Here is a 22,600-nt window from a genome sequence, read left to right on the forward strand (position 1 = left end):
ATATTCTGAGAAAGAAAGTTGCTACTCCCCATGTAGCAGAGATGCTGAGTTGCAGATAGGCACAACAAAAAGATTTTCACACTTAAAGCTTTCGGCCAATGGCCTTTGTCAACAATAGGCACACACACGTACACACATACACACACTCTTACGCAAATGCAACTTACACATGTGACTGCAGTCTCAGGCAACTGAAACCACACTGCGAGCAGCAGCACCAGTGCATGATGGGAGTGGCGATTGGGTGGAGGAAAGGAGGAGGCTGGGGTGGGGAGGGGGAGGGATAGTATGGCAGGGATGGCAGACAGTGAAGTGCTGTAGGTTGGGCGACAGGCAGAGGAGAGTTGGGGAGGGGGGGGGGGGGGGGGGGGGAAGTAGAGTAAAACAATATTTTTTATTTTGTGTGTGTGTGTGTGTGTGTGTGTGTGTGTGTGTGTGTGTGTGTGTGTGTGTGTGTGTGTTGACAAAGGCCATTGGCCAAAAGCTTTAAGTGTGAAAATCTTTTTGTTGTTCCTATCTGTGACTCGGCACCTCTGCTGAGAATATGGATCTCAATACCTGTTATTTCGATTTTGGTATATATTTAATAATCAGAAGGAGGAACCATAGTATGATCATTCTTAGCGAAAAAAATGGGGATGACATATTTAAGTACTTCTACATTCTTTGTTGTCCTCTGTTTTCACACCAATTGGAAAAATGATTTTTGTCAATTTACTAATTATGTAAAACTAAATATACCTTGGAATTTTTATCAGAGCAGTAGATAAGATTTTTACTCTTGAATTCACTGAATGCTCCTCCTCCTGCTCTGTTTACACTTCCAGTGTTGTATATCAGCAGGTCTTTGGCTTCATTCAAATACGCCATGAAGGTCTCACTCTGATTTCATAGCATTCTAACATGGCTATTGAAGCACTGCATCTATTTTCCGTTCCTCACCACTTAGCTCAGCCCATGTGACTGCAAAGTATATTGTCCAATGTCCTTTCATTTTATCAAGTGATACTTATTTTCAGCTAAAGAAATACATGTCTGATATTGACTTCTTGAGTTTCGATTCAGGTAAGCTCATCAAAAAGTTGCAACATTTCGACAAGCTTACCTGTCTGGAAAATCAAGAACAGAATATAAAAACATTACTATACTCATGAAAACAAATTAAATGAGTAGCTGTATCATTAAATAAGTAAATTCTTTAGCATCCACCCATCATAAAATTCTTGTTTCCATGGCTCAGTGGTTTTTTTAATTTTGTATTGTTAAGTGTGAATTTTGACAGAGAATGAAACAAAAAATAAAACTGTTACCATTTCTGGTGACTGCTCATCTTCTTCAGAATATCATAAAACTAAATTAAGATAAGGCATGGAATGGATCAGACAAGAAAAAAAATCATACTGAAGTTTCTTAACAATAATATGAAAAAGATAGATTGCTACTTACCACATGGAGGAGACACTGCGTCGCAGACAAGCACAATGAAAAATTTGTCTGGGCCACACAACTGGAGACATGGCCACACGTGCGCAAGTTGTGCTTGTGTGTGTGTTCTTTTTCTATTTTGGAATAAGGTCTTTTTTGTTCGAAATCTTATGTGTTTGGCAATCTTCTTCATTGTGCCAGTCTGCAACTCAATGCTTCCCCTATGTGGTGATTATCAATCTATCCTTCCGTATTGTTGTTATTCCATTCTGGACTTTCCGTTGTTTCATACTGAATTCTTTGTATCAAAATAAAAATTATCTGACTACAATTCATTTACAGGAGAATCAACTCCAAGTACTGCCAGTTAACATTTAAAAGTAAGAAACTTTTAGTTTCTCCACCAGGTACCTTCGTCTGAAATCTTCTGGATGGTTAACAGAATCTTCTGTTGGTTCTTGGTAGAACAACATTATAATAAATGAAAAGCACCAGTTTGCTTTTGTTCTACAATATTACTTTTATTGTTAACCGTTTTTCGGCTTACAAGGCCATCTTCAGACATTTACTGAGTATTATCACCAAAGAAGTTACAATGTTTGCAAACAACATTGGACGAGAAGTAACACGTCTAGACTGAAGTAGAAACATACAGTAACATCTTTGACAGAGTCGTGGTAATGCAATGAAAAAGTAAAACTTGAACAGTACATAAATAACAATGGAGTAGACAGGAAAACCTCTAACACAAAATAGGAATAGCATGCCTACATAACAGTTTCTATTAATAACAAAACTAATAAAGTAAAATAAAATTAGTACTAGACAAGGCTACATCAGGAGGTATGAGACATGGAGAGTGATACACAAACCAATTAAAAGAAGAGACAGTTATCAATGTAACTATAGAATACGTAAAGAACTTAAGCAATATCAATAAGATAAACAGAAATTGATAAAAGATAAACAGAAATTGATGGTCTCTGAGACAATTGTTGGCTTATTAGAATATGATATGGAATTCAGGAATTCCTGCACATTCTCCTCTTGTTTCATTTTATAACATGAAGGCATTTTGCTCTCACTTCCAGGAAGACTGTGAGATTCTCCACAATGCCAAGTGCCTGTCCCTGATTGTGGAGCAGCACTTTTCACTCCAGCAGGGTACAGGATGTCTTCATAGTTGTCTTGAAAACTTTGCCATACTGGTGACAATATCACATTTCTGAATGATCTCTACATTGAAATACACCAGCTGGCTCTACACCCAGTTTGTGTTGCTGAGCAGCCACACTGGTGACAGTCTTTCAAGAACTGCTCTGTCCAGCAGAGGTGTCCCAATAGTAAATGGTAGCTGGAGAGTAGATAACTGACCACTTCCCGCAGAGCAAATTGTACAAAACATGGAAACCATAACAAAAGATCAATCACTGGAACCCTGCGGAGCTGAACTGCGTGTTCCGTCCCATATTCAGATGACACAGTTCTTCTCCAGCCAAGTGATGCTCAACAACTCAACCCCAGATGCAGATAGTGGAAAAGCCACAGAGCATGTCGTGTGGAGAAATGAGGAATGGCTGCAGAGTTCTGTAATAATATTGGAGAGACTCTTGGTCATATGATATACTGAGGCAGGTAGAGGAAACATACAATTACTCTATGCTGCACGCACAAATGCTGTAATAGTAACTACTTGTAGGTTATAGTTGACAAGCTGTATACATTACATACAAAGATGGCTCCTCCTCTTTCAGTTCTCTCTCCTTCAGCTCTCTCTCCAGTGTGGCTGTCCTTCCTATGGTGGATACAACCCCTTAGCACAGGGCTACAAATAATGTAAAATTTGTTGCTTGTAAATGCAAGCACAAAGATCTGACCTATCCCATCAGGCTAACTTCTTCCACATGTATCCTGAACCATTTTAAATTCCACTTTAACATAGCAGACATCTTATCAGTGAGGTTTTTATTTCCTTTGCCTAGGTATTAACACCACAGAGCACCAGCTTCACTTGGGAGAAGGGCACAGAATAAAATTGGTGTTCTTGAAGGAACTATCGTTGCATTTGCCTGAGTTTTCTAAAGCAAAGAAAATTTTATAGGAGTGTACAGACTGGCTATTACAATAACCATGCTTCCAAATGCGAGTTAAGTGTGTTATCCACAACATCGTCTCACTCAATCTTTCCCCCTATCTTGAAGGGGTGCAAATGTTTGGTGTCTTATGGTGAGACTTGTTAGTTCTCTTCAGCAGCTCTGAATTTCTATATTGTTTGTAGTTTCCTCTTCATCAGGTTCTTCACTACACAAACAGCATGGATGGATAGACAGACGGCTTTGAGTTATGTCTTTCTGTTCTCAACCTCTTCACTATGCCTTTCTCAATCACTGGAGATAACTTCTATCACTGTGGACAAACTGCTCAATTTTGATAGTTCTGTCTCAATAGAGGATTTTGCAGCTTTTTCTGTGAGCTTTGCTGGTCATGTGAGGAAAATAACTGTATCCATGGCAGGGCACTGATGACCTTGCTCTTTAGTGCCCTCAGCCACAAATCATCATCATCATCATCATCACAATCATCTGTATCCATGGCAACTTCATCATTGCAAGTGTACTTGCATGTGAAGATGCTTGTGGCAGCTTCAGTTAGTAGTAGATGTGTTGAAAAAGCCCTTTCCTAAACTGTCGTTTTGGCCACTGAAGCAAATGGCATTACAAAGGTTGATGGTTCATGAGTCAAACTTTTTATGTAGTTTATGGAAACGATATTCTCCTCGTTACTTTCATTTCCAGAATTTTGTTTTCACCCACATAAGGGTTGAAAAAGTACAGGTACCTTTGCACTTCACACAGAATAGAGGAACAGAACAAAGATTACTATCTTCATGAGCAGCTTGGTCACATTTTACTACATTGCACATCCATGGCAAACTGTGTCCATAATACCAACACTTGAGACCAGTGCATTCCATTAGGAAAAACTGGTCTCACTTTTGGGCAAATGAACCTTGCCTGGAGAAACATCATCAGAACAAACATTGTTATCTTTTCAAGCTCACAATTCATTTACTAACTTCACAATGTGCTTTATTTCTATTCATGTCAACATTTCCCTTAAAATATATATGCATTAAATCTTCCCATGACAAGACACCCTTGCTAGAATTGAAGGTGTAGTACAATTTGGTCACAATCATGTACTCACAAAACACTTTTCTTTTCTCTATATGTTCAGCTAGAAATGGCTGTTTCTACTAGCAGTGTGCCATTTCTCAAGAGCTTGACATATTTTAATGTACTTGAACACTGCAGCCCTTGCTATAGCAAGGTGACACTTTTTCATAACCACCTTCCTTTTTCTTAACAATTAAGAATACAGTTGAGTCATGTTATGCGTCCAGCTACTCATCAGCATTCTTTTCTGAGGTGAAGTTTGCCTTGAGTAATTGGAAGCCCTTTTTGTTGAGTGGGTTTATTGCTCCTTGATCCGATCCTGTTGGATTTTTTTTAATTATATCTAGAATTACATGACATGGCAATCCCACGATTAACTAGGGATGTATAGTAATAATCAAACTAGACAGAACTTGAATATGCCTTCTATACCTGGTCTGCAGCAGGTACCCCAAAGGCTGCCAGCTAACAACTGTACCACAACAGCATTCTACTACCATCAGCATGTAATACAACTCGAAGAAAAAAAAAAAAAAAAAAAGGAGGTAGGCCAACATAATTTGATGGTTAAATCATGCTCCCATTGATTGTGACACACAATGTTCCACCACCATGACCCATGGTGAATATTCAACCACACAAAAGAGTTAATGGTTTACAGCTGATGAGTAGCACGTACCAGTGTTCTGCTCAAAAAACCTGGGATTGCCAAATACAAAATCAGCCAACAAGACTTAGCTACCTACAGAACTCAGAATTTGGAATTACCCAGGACGCATGTATGGCTTACTGATTGCTACAGATATGGCACTGCTCCATTCTGTGTGTGTGTGTGTGTGTGTGTGTGTGTGTGTGTGTGTGTGTGTGTGTGTGTGTGTGTAGAGGTACTCTAACTGGCTGGGCAGCACATGCCACTGTAAAAGTGGAAAAAAACGCTTAGACAGAAAGAGCTGTATGAAGAGGGTCATCTGGGAACATATTTTTCGAGATGTTTGAAGATTCTATGCTTCTTTGTAATACCATAAACTTTATGCTGAATAAAACAATTAAAAGGTACTATCTGCATAGCAAATCCTGTTATATAACTGCCTCCAGTAGGGCCAGTTATCAGGATTCACATTTCTCCAGAAACCATGATGGAAGAAACTAAGAGACCTTTCAATTTTGGAAAGCACATTATTCATTAGTTCTCCTCTGGGCAGCAACTAATAGTAATACTGTAATAGTTAGCTAGTGATTTATGGTTCTTACCTGGTTTGAGAAGCCATTTTTTTTTAATCCATGAAATATTAAAAGAACATGACAGGTTACCCTTGTCTCATACGGTGTAATGAATTTGCTTATTACAAAGTACTTTGTTTACAGTGCCAGACAGAGTGGACACCAGCTCTGCCATGAAGAAATATCCGTTATTCCCCTCTTCACTGTTGGAAATGAAATCCTAACTTTGTTTCATTGTCCCTTTGCTGCAATGGGAGGCTGAATCCTAACTAAGGAGCTAAAAAAAGTAGCCTCTGCGTACTTGCAAACCTTCAAGGACAGCAACGAATGAAAGAATAAGCCTACCTAAGAAACCAAAAAAATAACTTTACTGTGAAATAAAAATAAAACAATAACCAAACTTAATGCAGTATCTACAAAAATGCACAACTGTGCTGTTGGTTAGTATTCAGTATCATGTTGCTCCATCACATGCATGTAACATGCTGCTCACAATATTATCAACGCATTGTTGTTGAAACATGGCCCCTTCTTCGATGCTGCACTACTGAGGTCATTCTGTCGATGAGGAGGGTACATGTAACAGCACACTGCACGTTTCAGATGGTCCCAAACATGCTCAATTAAGAGGGTAATCCCAAAAGTAAAGTCTCCTATTTTTTTATAAGTACATAGACCTGTTTATTTCTACAATGGTTTACAAATGTTTACAGCTTGAACATCTAGCTATTTTGCGACATAATCACCATTTCTGTCGATGCATTTTTTTAGATGCTGTGGCTGTTTTTGTATGCCCATGTCATACCAGCTCGCCGCCATGTTGTTCAGAAAGTTATGAACCTCTTCTTTCTCCTAGCTGTCGAGGCTGAATCGCTTTCCGGCCAAACGTTCTTTTAATCTAGGGAACAGTAATATAGTCACTGGGTACTAAGTCAGGACTATAGGGTGGGTGGGTGATTATGTTCCGCTGAAACCGTTCCAGGAGAGCAATGGTTTTCCGAGCCATGTGTGGGTGAGCGTTGTCATGGAGAATGTGTACGCCCTTGCTCAACATTCCTCTTCTTCAGTTCTGAATTGCCCGTTTGAGTTTTTTCAGAGTCTCACAGTACCTGTCAGCGTTAATCGTGGTCCCAGTGATTCAGCTCCAATGACGAGGTGAAAGAAGAGGTTCATAACTTTCTTGTATGCTCACACCACGCACCTGCTGTCTCATAGGTTCAGGAGAAATATGGAATTTGGTATTTTTGGCCAGTCTCATATACAGTTGTAGAGAGTGTATCATCACTGTTGAGGTTAATTTGTGGGCAGTACAGAATAGAGACAGACAGGGCTGGTGGTCTGGTGGCAAAGTGTGTGCACGGAAAACTGAAGCTTGTGAGGTCGAATCATGTTCAGAGTGTGGAAAATTTCAGTCCACCTTTAACCTAGACTTCATGTCAGTGATTTGCCAGAAATGACACATGGTTTGAATTTCACATTAAACTGTAGGTGCTGTTTACCCGTAGGAATACTGGGGTTAGTTAGGCAAGTATCAGGTGGCATTTAATTTAAAGACTTACAGCAAGCAATTGAGCCACTGTGGTTATCATCATCATCATCATCATTTTCTTCTTCTTCATGATCAAAACATCTTGCATGGAATTGTCTAGCCTTACAGTTAATGTTTTGATGTTGAGTTTATCTTTCAAGATGGCAATGGATGAGCACACTGTGCCCACCTCATGAACACCTTCCCCCAGGAAGGAGCTATCAACTTAGTGAAAGCACCTGCATACGCAGTTGACATGAAACTACGAAGGTAATCCCAAAAGTAAGGTATCCTATTTTTTTATAATTACTTAGACATGTTTATTTCTACAATGGTTTACATCAGTTTGCTGCTTGAACATCTAGCTATTTTGCAACATAATCACCATTTCTGTCGATGCACTTTTTTAGACGCTGTGGCTGTTTTTGTATGCCCATGTTATACCAGCTCGCCGCCATGCTGTTCAGAAAGTTATGAACCTCTTCTTTCTCCTAGTTGTCGGGGCTGAATCGCTTTCCGGCCAAATGTTCTTTTAATCTAGGGAACAGGTGATAGTTACTGGGTGCTAAGTCAGGACTATAGGGTGGGTGGGTGGTTATGTTCCACTGAAACCGTTCCAGGAGAGCAATGGTTTTCCGAGCCATGTGTGGGCAAGCGTTGTCATGGAGAATATGTACGGCCTTGCTCAACATTCCTCTTCTCCGGTTCTGAATTGCCCGTTTGAGTTTTTTCAGAGTCTCATAGTACCTGTCAGCGTTAATTGTGGTCCCAGCGATTCAGCTCCAATGAAGAGGTGAAAGAAGAGGTTCATAACTTTCTGAACAGCATGGTGGCGAGCTGGTATGACACGGGCATATAAAAACTGCAACAGCATCTACAAAAATGCATCGACAGAAATGGTGATTTTGTCGAAAAATAGCTAAATGTTCAAGCTGTAAACTGATGTAAACCATTGTAGAAATAAACAGGTCTAAGTAATTATAAAAAAATTGGAGACCTTACTTTTGGGATTACCCTTGTAGCTTCATGTCAACTGCGTATGCAGGTGCTTTCATTAAGTTGATTGCTCCCTCCCGGGGGAAGGGCACAGTGTGCTCATCCATTGCCATCTTGAAAGATGAACTCAACATCAAAGCATTAACTGTAGGGCTAGACAATTGGATGGAAGATGCTTTGATCATGAAGAAGAAGAAAATGATGATGATGATGATGATAATCACAGTGGCTCAATTGCTTGCTGTAAGTCTTTAAATTAAATGCCACCTGATACTTGCCTAATTTACCCCAGTATTCCTATGGATAAACAGCACCCACAGTTTAATGTGAAATTCAAACCATGTGTCATTTCTGGCAAATTACTGACATATGAAGGCTAGGTTAAAGGTGGACTGAAATTTTCCACAGTCTGAACATGATCTGACCTCACAAGCTTCAGTTTCCATGCACACACTTTGTCACCAGACCACCAGCCCTGTCTGTCTCTATACTGTACTGCCCACAAATTACCCTCAACAGCGATGAGACACTCTCCACAACTGTATATGAGACAGGCCAAAAATACCAAATTCCATATTTCTCCTGAACGTATGAGGCTGCAGGTACCTGGTGTAAGCATACAAGATTTTCCTGATAGATATTTTGTAGCCAAAGTTCAGAAATAAATAATTTCATTGAGTGGAAATGAAATCTCATATTAACTTTGAATATAAATGAACAAGCTTTATCAGTAGAATTTATGTATTTTTGTTATGCAGAATAATCATTCAGAATATAAAGTTTTAATTTTATGTAAGAAAACTTATTAGGCGATAAGTACTATTTTGTGTATTTTATTATTTGCATGAGGTATTATTTTGCATGGTCTCCATGCTGTTCCAAGAGAGTTGAAGGTGTTTTTGGATTGGAGCCCTGACAGGCAAAGCAATCAAGGTCAGCAAAGAGTCTTCTGCACCAGTCTCTGTGTGTGTGTGTGTGTGTGTGTGTGGTTTTTTTTTTTTTTTTTTTTTTGAAAAACCACTTCTTATTTGTTATCCAAAAGGTCTCCTACAACAAGATACTCATCATCTTATATGCGTTGTATTTAAAGCCTCAAAAGATCATAATTGCCAAGTTCTGGTTTTTAGAAAAAATTAAGTTGTTCTACAGATAATAAGAATATTCAACGAATCAAGGGTTTGCAGACTAATCTGAGCTGAAGATCACAATAAAGTAACTTAAAATATAAATGAACCCTTGCACTAGCCATCCACACATTCTTCTACAATAATCAAGTGTCACACAAATTCTACACTTGTCAACGAATACAACCTGATGCCACTATACGGGATCCATTCCAAATGTTCCCTTGTTCATCCTTTTTTCATGCACCACACTGCTGGAGGGCTTGTACCGCTATTCATAGTGGATGCCTAAGGACAGACTGATCGTTTTAAGACTTGCATACTATATGCATCTACAGAGCCCTCCCATTGGCTCCCAGAACTGGAACACACAGTTCTTTTGTATGCTACTTGAGGCACCTTTCAGCCATAATCTGTAGGTAGCAATTATTGGCTGGTGGCTTAGACAGTGGGCAACCACTACAAGGCATATTTTCAATGTTTTGCATCTGATAATGCAGCTGAATGTTCAAACTATGTTGCTGTGACATATACTAAATCAGTAAACAGCTTCACATATCAATAAGTTCTTCTTACCATGAAGTGACAACATACACACAGTACGTTGAACTAAGCCAATGAGACAAGTTGTCAGAATGAGCAGTATATGCAAGCCAAATTGTCCCATTCATAATTGGAGGTACAGTATGTTTTACTGAATTACGTTGACAATGAAGGGTTTTCTTTTACCTTCAGCACACAGGAGTCTGTACATAGTGACCGGAAGTGGTCAAAAATGGTACTGAAAAAGTACACACAAAAAAACTGTGTAAAACGTGAGGTAGGTACAAAACATTTTGTGCAATTTAGTTCTGTTGATAAGACCAATGTAATATATTGTTTCAGCCCGTATAATGTCAGTGTTGTCAATATGGGGCTCCCATATCCCAAAAAATTGGTATTAGTGAGCTCCTCACACAGATAAATTCCTGCCACTATCTTTCTTTAATTATTTGAATTGTAAATTCTGATGATGGGATGTTCTCTCTGACTTGTCTTCACTTGAACATTGTAACCTCCTATCCCTCATGATAGAGCAATAACTTTCGCTGCAACAATACTGATAATCTTGTAAGCTAGCTAAGAGATTTTAATGTGAATACATTAGCATCACTTCACATGACCTACCAAGCCCTACATTATCTATAAGTTCAAGCTTGAGTTGTTGATTGCATAGTATCCAACTAGTCCTGCTACCATTTAATTTTTGTGGCTTCCATCAGGTGACTGCTCTTTCTAATAACAGAACCTCAATGCCACATGGCTGCTTAGCTCTTCACCAGCTTTTCACTGAGCAGCGTCAGCATGGCGAGAAATGATTTTGGAAGAATCTGTCTGTACTGATCAATTTTGCGCGCTGACTTCGTGATAACAGAAGCAACAGACGAGAAAATTAGCAACTGTTGGTGCTTCTCCACCATTATATATTGCAGTCAATTTGAAATTCTTAGTTCTTATATTTTACGTTCTACAGCATGGAATTATAAGTCTCTTCTACACACTATACATTTATCTAAGCAGTCAACAAAAGGCAGAGGTTATATGTATTCCATTCCATCTTCATTTTACGATTCACCATACTTGCAGCAAATTGAGATACTTTTACATACCCAAGTGACATGGCAAAAACACTTGTATTTCTAGTTGTACAAGAAGTTAGGAATGCAGGATTGTACTTTAAGATTAAGAAATCCTTACGTGATGTATTCTGGTAGCACTGGGAACTAATTGTGTGCCTGAATGATTCTGTACATCATTGTTCCACAATCACTTTTCTCAACACTGTTTTTCCATCACTTCTTGATGTATTCTGGTAGCATTGGGAATTAATTGTGCATATGAACAATGCTGTACTTTACAGTTCCACTATCACTTTTCTCAACATGGTTCTTCCATCACTTCTTTATTTTCTATTGCCCTATGAGATCATTAATGTCAATCAACAACATGTCACATGTTGTTGCTGGTGTGGTCTTCAGTCCTGAGACTGGTTTGATGCAGCTCTCCATGCTACTCTATCCAGTGCAAGCTTCTTCATCTCCCAGTACCTACTGCAGCCTACATCCTTCTGAATCTGCTTAGTGTATTCATCTCCTGGTCTCCCTCTACGGTTTTTATCCTCCACACTGCCCTCCAGTACTAAATTGGTGATCTCTTGGTGCCTCAGGACATGTCCTACCAACCGATCCATTCTTCTGGTCAAGTTGTGCCACAAATTCCTCTTCTCCCCAATTCTATTCATACCTCCTCATTACTTAGGTGATCTACCCATCTAATCTTCAGCATTCTTCTGTAGCACCACATTTCGAAAGCTTCTATTCTCTTCTTGTCTAAACTATTTATCGTCCATGTTTCACTTCCATACATGGCTACACTCCATACAAATACTTTCAGAAATGACTTCCTGACACTTAAATCTATACTCAGTGTTAACAAATTTCTCTTCTTAAGAAACGCTTTCCTTGCCATTGCCAGTCTACATTTTATATCCTCTCTACTTCGACCATCATCAGGCATTTTGCTCCTCAAATAGCAAAACTCCTTTACTACTTTAAGTGTCTCATTTCCTAATCTAATTCCCTCAGCATCATCCGACTTAATTCGACTGCATTCCATTATCCTTGTTTTGCTTTTGTTGATGTTCATCATATACTCTCCTTTTAAGACCATGTCCATTCCATTCAACTGCTCATCCAAGTCCTTTGCTGTCTCTGACAGAATTACAATGTCATTGGCGAACCTTAAAGTTTTTATTTCTTCTCCACGGATTTTAATACCTACTCCGAACTTTTCTTTTGTTTCCTTTACTGCTTGCTCAATACACAAATTGAATAGTATCGGGGAGAGGCTTCAACGCTGTCTCACTCCCTTCCCAACCACTGCTTCCCTTTCATGTCCCTCGACTCTTATAACTGCCATCTGCTTTCTGTACAAATTGTAAATAGCCTTTCACTCTCTGTATTTTACCCCTGCCACCTTCAGAATTTGAAAGAGAGTATTCCAGTCAACATTGTCAAAACTTTCTCTAAGTCTACAAATGCCTGAAACGTAGGTTTGCCTTTCCTTAATCTTTCTTCTAAGATAAGTCGTAGGGTCAGTATTGCCTCACGTGTTCCAACATTTCTACGAAATCCAAACTGATCTTTCCCGAGGTCGGCTTCTACTAGTTTTTCCATTCGTCCGTAAAGAATTCACGTTAGTATTTTGCAGCTGTGACTTATTAAACTGATTGTTCGGTAATTTTCACATCTGTCAACACCTGCTTTCTTTGGGATTGGAATTATTATATTTTTCTTGAAGCCTGAGGGAATTTCGCCTGTCTCATACATCTTGCTCACCAGATGGTATAGTTTTGTCAGGACTGGCTCTCCCAAGGCCGTCAGTAGTTCTAATGGAATGTTGTCTACTCCTGGTGCCTTGTTTCAACTTAGGTCTTTCACTGCTCTGTCAAACTCTTCACGCAGTATCATATCTCCTATTTCATCTTCATCTACCTCCTCTTCCATTTCCATAATATTGTCCTCAAGAACATTGCCCCTGTGTAGACCCTCTATATACTCCTTCCACCTTTCTGCTATCCCTTCTTTGCTTAGAACTGGGTTTCCATCTGAGCTCTTGACATTCAAGCAAGTGGTTCTCTTTTCTCCAAAGGTCTCTCTAATTTTCCTGTAGGCAGTATCTATCTTACCCCTAGTGAGATAAGCCTCTACATCCTTACATTTGTCCTCTAGCCATCCCTGCTTAGCCATTTTGCACTTCCTGTCAATCACATTTTTGAGACGTTTGTATTCCTTTTTGCCTGCTTCACTTACTGCATTTTTTTATTTTCTCCTTTCATCAATTGAATTCAGTATCTTTTCTGTTACCCAAGGATTTCTACTAGCCCTCGCCTTTTTACCTACTTGACCCTCTGCTGCCTTCACTATTTAATTCCTCAAAGCTACCCATTCTTCTTCTACTGTATTTCTTTCCCCCATTCCTATCAATTGTTCCCTTATGCTCTCCCTGAAACTCTGTACAACCTCTGGTTCTTTCAGTTTATCCAGGTCTCATCTCCTTAAATTCCCACCTTTTTGCACTTTCTTCAGTTTTAATCTACAGTTCATAACCAATAGATTGTGGTCAGAGTCCACATCTGCCCCTGGAAATGTCTTACAGTTTAATACCTGTTTCCTGAATCTTTGTCTTACCATTATATAATCTATCTGATACCTTCCAGTATCTCCAGGCTTCTTCCATGTATACAACCTTCTTTTATGATTCTTGAACCAAGTGTTAGCTATGATTGGGTTATGATCTGTGCAAAATTCTACCAGACGGCTTCCTCTTTCATTTCTTACCCCCAGTCCATATTCACCTACTATGTTTCCTTCTCTCCCTTTTCCTACTCTTGAATTCCAGTCACCCATGACTATTAAATTTTTGTCTCCCTTCACACTACCTGAATAATTTCTTTTATCTCATCATACATTTCATCAATTTCTTCATCATCTGCAGAGCTAGTTGGCATATAACCTCGTACTACTGTAGTAGGCGTGGGCTTCGTGTCTATCTTGGCCACAATAATGTGTTCACTATGCTGTTTGTAGTAGCTTACCCGCACTCCAATTTTTTTATTCATCATTAAACCTACTCCTGCATTACCCCTATTTGATTTTGTATTTATAACCCTGTATTCACCTGACCAAAAGTCTTGTTCCTCCTGCCACCGAACTTCACTAATTCCCACTATATCTACCTTTAACCTATCCATTTCCCTTGTTAAATTTTCTAACCTAACTGCTCCAATCCGCAGAATGCCAGTTTTCTTTCTCCTGATAACGAAGTCCTCTTGAGTAGTCCCCGCCCGGAGATCCGAATGGGGGACTATTTTACCCTCGGAATATTTTACCCAAGAGGATGCCATCATCATTTAATCATACAGTAAAGCTGCATGCCCTCGGGAAACATTACGGCTGTAGTTTCCCCTTGCTTTCAGCCGTTTGCAGCACCAGCACAGCAAGGCCGTTTTGTCACATAAATTAGACATTTACTTTTAAACACACTCTTCTGAGATTACTACTGCATAACAATTTAGTGGAGTGTGAGGTGCCTGATGTTTGCTGAAATAGTTTTGAATTTCAAAAGGAAGGTGATTACAAAAAGTAGAAAGACGATTTGCATTACAGAAAGATTTACTCTTAACATTCCCACTGTCAATGAACATATTACTATACTTCCATGCAGGCATATATCTCACTAAGAAACACTCTGCTACCACATATTCCATAACAGGTATAGGAAATGGGAAAAAGGATACTGGTACATGTGTACTTCCTGCCACACGCCATACAGAGGTTTACGGAGTACCAGAGCAGATGTGTAACACACACTTCTCTCTCATGGTAATGATAACTATGTTCTAAGTAACAATGTGTATTATATTATTATTACTTTCTCTTAGTGTCAATCAATTTTAACCATGATGATATAATACTCAGCTTTTATTACTGTTTTAATGCAGCTGTTCCGTGGCAGTTAAACACAATCACTAGAATCTGTATGATGAAATGAGTAACTTTTAAGTAGATACCTTTGGTGTAGTAAAGCAGCTTAAATCACTTAATAAAGCAAGTCTTCTAGTCCACATTGCATTCCAATTAAGTCTCTTTCAGAGTATGCGGATGCAATCATTCCATACTGACCAATCATATACAAATCACATATAAGATTTATACATAAAAAACTGTAAAGTTGCACAGGTCACGCCAATTCTCAAGAAAGGAAATAGGAGTAATCCAATGAATTGCAGACACATATCACAGACATTACATGCAGCAGAATTTTGGAACATATACCGTGTTCCAACATAATGAATTAAGTCGAAGAAAATGGTCTAATGATACAGTCAGCACATATTCAGAAAATATCATTCTTGTTGAAAACAACTAATTCTTTATTCACACGAAGTAATGTGTGCTCTCAACAGAAGATTTCGAACTGATTCCATATTTCTAGATTTCCAGAAGGCTTATGACACCATTCCTCACAAGAGACTTCTAATCAAATTGCAAGCCTACAGAGGATAGTCTCAGTTGTGCAACTGGATTCACAACTTAGCGTCAGAAAAGACACAGTTCACAGTAATAAATGAAAAGTCATCAAGTAAAACAGAAGAGTCATCTGGTGTTCCCCAAGGAAGTGCTATAGCCACTTCATTGCTCCTAAACTATATAAACAAATTAGGAGACAATCTGAGCAACCCTATTAGATTGTTTGCAGACAAGCTGTCATTAGCATCTAGTAAAGTCATTAGAAGATCAGAGCCAACTGTAAAATGACAGGCACTTAGTAAAGGCACGTCTGCATGGTGTAAAAAATGGCAATTGACTCTAAATAAGCGAAAGTGTGAGGCCACTCACACGAGTACTACAAGGAACCCATTAAATTTCAGTTACACAATAAATGACACAAATCTAAAGGCTGGAATTACAACTGCAAACAACTAAAATTGGTACGATCACATACTTAATGTTGTGGGATAGGCAAACCAAAGACTGTGTTTTATTGATAGACCACTTAGAAGATGCAAAGGAGTAATGAAGAGACTCCCTACACTACACTTGTCTGCCCTATGATCGTGTGTTGTTGTGTAATACGGGATGCTTACCTGAAAGGAATGACAGACATCATCGAAAAAGTGCAAAGAAGGGCAGCTCACTTTGTGTTATCACAAAATAAGGGAGAGAGTGTCATGGATATGATAAGCGAGTTGGGATGACAATCATTAAAACAAAGGCATTCTTTGTTCTAGCGAAATATTTTCATGAAATTTCAATCACTAACTTTCTCCTCTGCAAAAATATTTAATTGATACCAACATACAGAGGGAGAAATGATAATAACAAAATAAATCGGAACTTGTACAGAACGATTAAAGTGTTCATTTTTCCCATGCAATGTTCGAGAGTGGAACAGTACAGTAACAGTCTGAATGTGGTTTGGTGAACAAACTGCCAGGTAAATAGTGTAAACTGCAGATTAGTCATGTAGATGTAAATCAGTGAATGGCATATATAGCCCCACTGAAATTCACACAGAAAAAGCCTAATTAAACTCAAGTGAGGCAGGTGACTCAGGGCTTCTCAGTAATGATTGTTTTGTCTTTACGCTCCCGCATCCTCTAAGAGTGCACCACATCACAGGGTTGGAGTTTCTCTCATAGCTTTTCCACCAAATCCTTCTGATTCATGACATCAAGTCATGATCTTTGTTCACTTAGCAGCTCTTGATTCATCAAACCCAGTATCCACCACTGTTTAATGAGATGTCTGCCTTTTAAATGCTCAAGTGTGTAGGTCCCACACAAAACAGAACAGGGGATATTGTATGTATACAGAGATGTGCAGCACAACTGGTCACAGGTTTGTTTGATCCATCAGAGAGAACCAAGAAGACACTGAAAGACATGAAGTGTAGGACACTTGGAAGATAAGATGCAAAGTATCCCTTGAAAACAAACTTTGAAAGTGTTTCAAACAAACTTAAAACAGAGCACACAGAAACATTTACACAATCATTCTTCCCGTGCTCCGTAAATGAGTGGAATGGGAAAAAGACCTAATAACTGTGTAACATCATAGATTAAGGGTCGACCTGGGACAGCAATCGCACAACTTGCATATGGGCCGCTAGACGCCGCCGCAAGCGCTAAGAGTGCATTGCGATCGCAGGCGCGTGTGTTGTGTACGAGGCGCAAGGTGCCGCCACGAGCGCAACCGTATATAAGTGCCGACGAAGTTTGGCCAGCTCTCATTTTGTTGGCATCTCATTTTTGCCTATTCTCTCATTTGCTTAGTTGCTTACCTCTTATTCGTTTATGGCTCATGTTACTGTGATCTCTTTCAGCCATTCTGATTGTTTTGATTTACTGAGAAGTGCTCATTTTGGCATTTCACTTTTGCATATTTCTCATTTTGCTAATAATATGCTCCTTAGCTTCTTACAGTTGAATTGATTAACATAGTCTCATGTACTGTTTGTTCATTTCAGCCTGTTCATATTTTGATGTTCTTTAAATACTGTAATAATTATCGGAAGCATTTCTTCCCTTAAACTTGTGTAAAGTATTCTCGATGTAGGATTTGTTCTGTGACACAGACGTAAGGTTTTGAATATAAATTATATACGAAACTGTGCTTTAAAAGGAATTTATTTTTTCAGTTTGTACTACATCAGACGACAATTTTGTGATATGAGGGAGAAATCTGAGGGGCGAACCCATGGAAATAGTCTTAAGTGATCGCCTTTAAAAATAAAAATTTGTGTGACACTGAAAGACGTGACATGCAGGCACCGAAAATTTATATATATAAAATTATACATTACAACTGGTACAATGGGACATTTCCTCTGCCATGCATTTCACAATGGTTTGCAGAGTATAGTGGTAGATGCGTGTGGAGACATGCAAAGCTGCCCACAAGGCAGCAGTGATCTATACATCAAGCATATTGTATGCAGCCCTTTCATAGACCCACTTAGTCCTCTGGGAAACAACTCTGTCAAACTAGCTGAAAAATTCAAAAATAATTTTAGCTGTTTTCCATATTATTTTCCTTATTAATGGATAACATCCAATAAGGTTTACAATAAGAACGTCGACTAAAACGGGATGTAAGTACTGGTAAAATCACTAGGGCCAGGGAAACTTCTTTCAGAAAGAGAGGGTGAACGCAAAGTATATCATACCTTTTCAATTTCTGATTCAAACACAATTAAGCCCAGCACAACTGAAACCAGTTCTTGAAGTTACGTCATTAAAGCAACTCAAGTCTGACCAAAAACTGTGTGTGGATGTTTCTATAAATGTAAAACTATTAAGTCCTAGAACATTACAGAAAATACAGAAATCAAACCTATACCTTCCAAGTGAACTGGCCGGTAAACTATAATCACATTCCTCTACATCAGAATTCTTACTGGCTAGTTAACTAGTTAGGTACAGCATGCAACTCTGACACCTAATCCCTCGTACAGTTGTTTTGGTAAAACCTGTTTTAGTGTACTGTAATATGAAAAGGCATTACCTTTTTGTGAGTGATCCACTTACCATCATCAAGTAATATATTAAATACCTGTTGCTACAGAAACTATATGGCATTATTAGGTCGATATACACAGACAAAGCAAACATTTAAACTGTTGCAGTGCACATCAGACTTCAAATGAGAAAAACTGTGGTGTAGTGGGAAAGAGGAAAAAAGTCTCTCTCTTTCAATGAGGGCGAAAAAAGTGGATTACTTTGAGAGAGGGCAAATAAACTGTAGTGAAGCTGCAGAGATATATAACAGAGAATTTCAATTCAATCAATGGGCAATATACTGCTTCTCATCACTGTGTTTCCTTTTCTGAATAAAAGGTAGAAACAGAAGCTTCAAAATAATGATAATAAGTTGATCAGAAGTGAAAAATAAATTAAACGTACATATCTAGTGTGTCTCATAATATGGTCAATACGATAGAAAGGCCTTGGTACAGATTGAGAACACTTTGAATGTGTAAAACAGTAAACCCTAGCTTCACACATAAGTTCTACTGCTCGAGCTGTAGAGCAGAGCTACTATTATATAATGAACCATAGCCTTACACACCAAACAGCCAGCAAATTTTTCAGTCTTATTTATGAGGTTTTCAACAACCCAATGCCTCTAATATTCAGTGAGCTGTTACCTTTACTGCTTATTACAGAGTGCAAAAAATATGTAGGGATATAAAATAGTACTAATAGGATACAGGGTAAATGCAATGAAGCTACAGACACACACACACACACACACACACACACACACGGGCTACATTAATAGTCACACGTTTACATGACTGTATTTTCTCTGTCTCGCATAATTTTTTAAATGACTCCATATTAGCCTTCGACTGTACTATTTATTGTAATATCCTCTATTCCAATTTTAACATTAAATCATTTTTAAGTGGTTATAGGTACTGAAAAGACAGCTGTAGTCTTTTTACTAATAATTACTACTATTGTGTTTTAAGCTCCACCACTTGAAAATGATGTAAGGTCAAAAATTCAATGTGGATATTGTAATAAATAGTATAGTCAATGGCAGACATAAAGTCATTTAAAAAGTAACAGGTATATTTGATCCATGGCAGAACATCATGGTCATGGAAATGCCAAACAATGTGCACTCCTCAACTATCAGAGCACTGAATACAGTAGTAAACTATCCTAACAGCTAGCTACAACAACTAAGGAATCTAGGAATATACTACATTCCCCTACATATTGCTTCCACAGGGATCATGAAAATATGATTAGACTAATTACAGCAAACACACAAGCATTTAAGTAATCATTCCTCCCACACTCCATACATGACAGCAGTCCTAATAACTGGTACCAGTACAATGGAAAGTACCTTCTGTCTTCTACTTCATAGTGGTTTACAGAGTACACATGTAGACAATGAACTTCAAAAGAAAAGGGTTACTTCTGCCATTGGTGTTTCAATTTAGTATTCAAAACAAATAATTCATGAAACAGTACCAGCCAATGAAAAGTGAAACTAACCACATAAAAAGTATTTTTTTAATTACTTGATTATTGTATGTAAATATGTTGCAGCAGAGTTCATGGTTGCCTATACTATAAAAACTATACATCTACATCTACATTGATACTCCGCAAGCCACCCAACGGTGTGTGGAGGAGGGCACTTTACGTGCCACTGTCATTACCTCCCTTTCCTGTTCCAGTCGCGTATGGTTCGCGGGAAGAACGACTGTCTGAAAGCCTCCGTGCGCGCTCTAATCTCTCTAATTTTACATTCGTGATCTCCTCGGGAGGTATAAGTAGGGGGAAGCAATATATTCGATACCTCATCCAGAAACGCACCCTCTCGAAACCTGGCGAGCAAGCTACACCGCGATGCAGAGCGCCTCTCTTGCAGAGTCTGCCACTTGAGTTTATTAAACATCTCCGTAACGCAATCACGGTTACCAAATAACCCTGTGACGAAACGCGCCGCTCTTCTTTGGATCTTCTCTATCTCCTCCGTCAGACCGATCTGGTACGGATCCCACACTGATGAGCAATACTCAAGTATAGGTCGAACGAGTGTTCTGTAAGCCACCTCCTTTGTTGATGGACTACATTTTCTAAGCACTCTCCCAATGAATCTCAACCTGGTACCCGCCTTACCAACAATTAATTTTATATGATCATTCCACTTCAAATTGTTCCGCACGCATACTCCCAGATATTTTACAGAAGTAACTGCTACCAGTGTATGTTCCGCTATCATATAATCATACAATAAAGGATCCTTCTTTCTATGTAATCGCAATACATTACATTTGTCTATGTTAAGGGTCAGTTGCCACTCCCTGCACCAAGTGCCTATCCGCTGCAGATCTTCCTGCATTTCGCTACAATTTTCTAATGCTGCAACTTCTCTGTATACTACAGCATCATCCGCGAAAAGCCGCATGGAACTTCCGACACTATCTACTAAGTCATTTATATATATTGTGAAAAGCAATGGTCCCATAACACTCCCCTGTGGCACGCCAGACGTTACTTTAACGTCTGTAGACGTCTCTCCATTGATGACAACATGCTGTGTTCTGTTTGCTAAAAACTCTTCAATCCAGCCACACAGCTGGTCTGATATTCCGTAGGCTCTTACTTTGTTTATCAGGCGACAGTGCGGAACTGTATCGAACGCCTTCCAGAAGTCAAGAAAAATAGCATCTACTTGGGAGCCTGTATCTAATATTTTCTGGGTCTCATGAACAAATAAAGCGAGTTTGGTCTCACACGATCGCTGTTTCCGGAATCCATGTTGATTCCTACAAAGTAGATTCTGGGTTTCCAGAAATGACATGATACGCGAGCAAAAAACATGTTCTAAAATTCTACAAGAGATCGACGTAAGAGATATAGGTCTATAGTTTTGCGCATCTGCTCGACGACCCTTCTTGAAGACTGGGACTATCTGTGCTCTTTTCCAATCATTTGGAACCCTCCGTTCCTCTAGAGACTTGCGGTACACGGCTGTTAGAAGGGGGGCAAGTTCTTTCGCGTACTCTGTGTAGAATCGAATTGGTATCCCGTCAGGTCCAGTGGACTTTCCTCTATTGAGTGATTCCAGTTGCTTTTCTATTCCTTGGACACTTATTTCGATGTCAGCCATTTTTTCGTTTGTGCGAGAATTTAGAGAAGGTACTGCAGTGCGGTCTTCCTCTGTGAAATAGCTTTGGAAAAAGGTGTTTAGTATTTCAGCTTTACGCGTGTCATCCTCTGTTTCAATGCCATCATCATCCCGTAGTGTCTGGATATGCTGTTTCGAGCCACTTACTGATTTAACGTAAGACCAGAACTTCCTAGGATTCTCTGTCAAGTCGGTACATAGAATTTCACTTTCGAATTCAATGAACGCTTCACGCATAGCCCTCCTTACGCTAACTTTGACATTGTTTAGCTTCTGTTTGTCTGAGAGGTTTTGGCTGCGTTTAAACTTGGAGTGGAGCTCTCTTTGCTTTCGCAGTAGTTTCCTAACTTTGTTGTTGTACCACGGTGGGTTTTCCCCGTCCCTCACAGTTTTACTCGGCACGTACCTGTCTAACAGTGACTGCAAACCTAGATTTCCGCTAATAAGAAAGAAATAATTTCAGAAGGCAAGTTTTCGTAGGTATAGTATGATTAATTTTCTGTATTTGTGTTTTTATAAATTCTGTAGCATTTCTATTAGTAATTCATAAAATTTACTTGTGCTGTAATCGAAACATACCATTTAACGCAGAGAAAAATTGTATGCTTAACTGTCATATTCCATCACAGTGAAATCTAGAAGTTCATATTATTTACCAAACAGTAATGTTATTTTCAATGCAATTATGTTTTATAAGCAACAAATACCAAATACTAATCAAAGTCATACTGTATGCCAGTAATCGCCGCCCAACCCCCCCCCCCCCCCCCCCCCCACACCATGAATGATGTACCTTGCCGCTGGTGGTGAGGCTTGCGTGCCTCAGTGATACAATTAGCCATACTGCAGGTGCAACCACAACAGAGGGGTATC

At 39.1% G+C, this 22,600-nt stretch overlaps 1 protein-coding gene across 4 annotated transcripts in view; it reads right to left on the bottom strand.

Annotated features, from left to right (window-relative positions):
- LOC124776569 (zinc finger protein 3-like) overlaps positions 1-22,600 on the bottom strand; it is a 63,921-nt gene that overhangs the window by 35,776 nt on the left and 5,545 nt on the right. For 2 of the 4 annotated variants that reach the window (XM_047251615.1, XM_047251613.1), the window contains exon 2: positions 742-963. The exons of the other annotated variants lie outside the window; for them this stretch is intronic. The gene's annotated coding sequence lies outside the window, so the exon portion shown is untranslated. The remainder of the gene's footprint in view (positions 1-741; positions 964-22,600) is intronic. 4 annotated transcript variants of the gene reach the window in all.

Source organism: Schistocerca piceifrons, chromosome 2 (genome assembly GCF_021461385.2).
Source record: "Schistocerca piceifrons isolate TAMUIC-IGC-003096 chromosome 2, iqSchPice1.1, whole genome shotgun sequence".
NCBI classification, from domain to species: domain Eukaryota; kingdom Metazoa; phylum Arthropoda; class Insecta; order Orthoptera; family Acrididae; genus Schistocerca; species Schistocerca piceifrons.